The sequence below is a fragment of the Octodon degus genome, unplaced genomic scaffold, assembly GCF_000260255.1.
Source record: "Octodon degus isolate 3935 unplaced genomic scaffold, OctDeg1.0 scaffold00013, whole genome shotgun sequence".
Classification (NCBI taxonomy): Eukaryota; Metazoa; Chordata; class Mammalia; order Rodentia; family Octodontidae; genus Octodon; species Octodon degus.
Window position 1 is genome coordinate 21,778,214 of NW_004524589.1, and position 3,073 is coordinate 21,781,286.

At 35.2% G+C, this 3,073-nt stretch overlaps 1 pseudogene; it reads right to left on the minus strand.

Annotated features, from left to right (window-relative positions):
• LOC101585388 overlaps positions 1 to 3,073 on the minus strand; it is a 95,478-nt pseudogene that overhangs the window by 4,536 nt on the left and 87,869 nt on the right.

The window sequence follows — 3,073 nt, forward strand, 5'->3', positions numbered from 1 at the left end:
CTCTGTGTTTCTCTTGATTCCTGCTTCAGAAATCCACACCACCATGATAAGAATATCCTCTTTACTGCTCATAGTCTGACCTGCTGCAATCAAAATAATCTCTATCCTGGGGGAACCATTCTCATTCTGCATATCTATCTTCAGGGGAGAAGGTCCTCTGATAAGAAGTATAGTTTTCTCTTCTGTCATGACCAGAAGAATGCCTGATCTGTGCCACATTACTTTCCATTTTCTGCTGCCAGTTGATTTGATAAGTCAAAACTCAAGTTGGCCCAAGTTACAAGTACTCAGTGGTCTAAATCCCTTGATGGTTTATTTTTTCTGTCTGCAAACACTAAAGCTCTACCACACTGCCATTACACCAGAAGTACATTAAAGATGAAATTTAATTTGAATTATGGTTCAGAAGATCCCATCTGTGGTCTGAAGGCTCCAAGGCAGAAGCATGATGGCAGAAGAGTAGGATAGAATAAAGGTGCTTAGTTCCTGGTGAGCATGAAGCATAATGGGGAAAAGGGTCCAATGAGTAAGGAACAAGGGACAAGACACAGATCCCAGGGCAGGTCCCCAGGACCCACCCATAACACAAGAAGTAGGCCCCATCAGCACCTGGCTATCAAGTTGGTCTTCCACTCTACCTATCATAAGGAGCACGATAAAAATCAGGGCTTCAAAAGTGATTGACTAAATATTTTACAAAAGGTGTCAGGAAGAAGCTAGGTTAGAAGACAGATTATGATTTCAAAAGATGTGAAGAGGAGGGAATAAGAACTGCTAAAGAATAAGACAAGAATATATCTCCATAGAGACTGAACTTCAAAGCCTCTTTTGCTCTCTGTAACACTGGTTCCACTTTAACTTATGGCTCTTTATATCCCAAGTTCTCACAGGGACTTTTTGTATCAAGATTCTTGTTCTATAAAAGGAAGGCTTAAATAACAGTGATAAATTTTTAAAATAAAAATTACCACTTAAAATGTGACTTAAGTCAAGATATATTTTAAGTAATAAAAAATTTGCAGCAAACCACAGCATGACCATGTTTACTGTGCCTTTATAGTGCTATAATCATAATGGTAATTCACCATCACATCTACACTTACATCTGTATGCCATGTAAACTTGCTAAGCAGATATGTGTAATGCACTGAGCCTTTCTCTGCTTGCCCACACTAGGTCTTGTGTTGCCGTCTAAATCCCTGAAGTGATGACACTGAGAGGCCTTTCAGAGGTGATTATGCTAGGAAAGAACAGCTCTCATCACTGGGATTAGGGCCCTCATTAAAGAGATCTCAGGAAGCTCTTGCACCTCATTCTTCTACATGAGGATACAAGAAGCAAGCAGTCTGCAGTCTAGAAGAGCACCTTCACAGAACCTAAACACACCGGCAACCTCATCGTAGGCTTCCAGCCTCCAGACTGTGAGACAGCAGTCTGTGTCTAAGTCACCCCATCTACGATGCTTTACCGTAGCAGCCAGAACTCATTAGGACACCCAATAAACATCATAGAGACATTGTTTTCTTCTGTGTCCTAAATAAAATGTGACACAAAAGAAAAATATGCCCCTATGACAATATTTACTGGTCATCTTCAGGCTTTGTTCACATTTGTGCTTTCTTTTTCTTAATTTTTTTAATTTGTATTTTTAAAAATTTTGTTATTTTTTATTCATTTTGATGAGAAAAAAGATAAAATAGCAATGAAACAGTTTCAAAACAGGTTAGTAGGGCAGATACAATAATTAATACATTGTATATTGTTGTCTTCATAGTAGTTATTCAGAGGACAAGATGCAGACATGATGTTTTATCTAAACAACATTAGTACAAACCTTTCTTCTCAATAAACTAAGAGCAAGTAGCTGTATATCTGTCCTACTTTGTGTACACATATACATATTTTTTTATCATTGACTTCTCTTGTGTTCTAGAAAGCCAACTCATTTCATCCCAAGGTATTTTTAACCAGTCATTTAATTTGCCCCTTTCTGCCTGCCAGAATTCTCAGTTTAAAAACAAACTGAATAAACTACTGCTTTTCCTACTCCCATTGAGTTGTGGGCTCTAAGAGAAAAATAAAGCATGTAGAAATGGTCCTGATTTGTTTACTAATAAATAAAAGAGAGAAATCGAAATACATTATGTGTCGAATGTTATCCCTGATTAACTGCAGTTTTATTTAAGAACACTGTGTCACAGAAAGCACAATTTCTGATACATCTCTAATCTCAGAGTAAATTGGAATACAAAACTCTTTCCAATTTATACAATCATCTCTAGAGAAATTCCTCAAATTCCTGAATGGAATAACTGGATGCACATGAAATTAAAGTCTTTATAAGTGGCATTGATAAAATATGACAGAGATACCAAAGAAAAGGGTGGAAGCACATCATTGAGGGTTTTTCCATGAACAGAAAAGAGAAAATGACTGGAAAAACTCTTACATTAGGAGCACTTTATTTTATTTTTTAAATACTTTTAAATATTTTTTAAAATACTGAAGATTTCTAGTACTGAAGATTTCTAGTAAAAAAAATACCTAAAATGTATATGGTTAGTAAATACAAGTGGCAAAAGCAAATACAAGAATAGAAAAGCCTTTGATGCATGATATATTGATTTAGCTTCTTAGTGATATTTTTATTTCCTATTTATTTCCCATTGATGAACATATTTACTATGGTTCATCAAAATATCCTGAAAATACTACTTAATATCTACTTACATTTATTAAAATTAAACAAGCATCATTTAAAATTTTTTGAATAAATATAATGGCATAGGATGTAGAACAAAAGATATTAGGAATTATAGAAAAATTTATTATTGAAAAAAATCTGTGTGCTACCCACATCATAAAACATACTAAAATAAATTCCATGTGCATTAAAGAGATAATGAAAAAGATTAAATCCATGAAAAATGATATCAGAATAGCACAGGGTTTTGAACCTTTTTTATTTAATGTATTTGTTACAGGGTCTCACTATGTGGCTCAGACTCATAGTGATCCTCCTGCCTCAGCCTTCCCAGCACTGGGATTGCAGGTTTATTCCACCACATCTGGA